Genomic DNA, 328 nt, shown 5'->3' with positions numbered 1-328 from the left:
GTTGGACTCGATGATCCCAAGGGTCTCTTCCAACCTCAATGATTCTATGACTTGTGGTGGCTTGGGGTGGGCAAACTGGGACCTGAGCCCAGGGTGCTGGTGTGGGGTGGGGGAATGGGGCTGGGGTGGACTCACTGCATCTCCGCTGACCCCAATCCACTGGGAAAACGGTGGTGGTGGCGGCTCCTCATCTTGGGGTGACATCGAGCGGTGTCGGGGTTGGTTTCTCCCGGCCGCCGTTCACTCTGGTGCCTACTGATGTCGTGGCGGGGCCGGTGGTGGCCGGGGGCTGGCTGACGGGCACCTCTCGGCCCAGGAGAAGAGCTGG

This window comes from Calidris pugnax, unplaced genomic scaffold, assembly GCF_001431845.1.
Source record: "Calidris pugnax isolate Ruff unplaced genomic scaffold, ASM143184v1 scaffold173, whole genome shotgun sequence".
Lineage (NCBI taxonomy): Eukaryota > Metazoa > Chordata > Aves > Charadriiformes > Scolopacidae > Calidris > Calidris pugnax.
The sequence above is the reverse complement of the archived record's forward strand: the minus strand, read 5'-3'. Positions refer to the sequence as shown.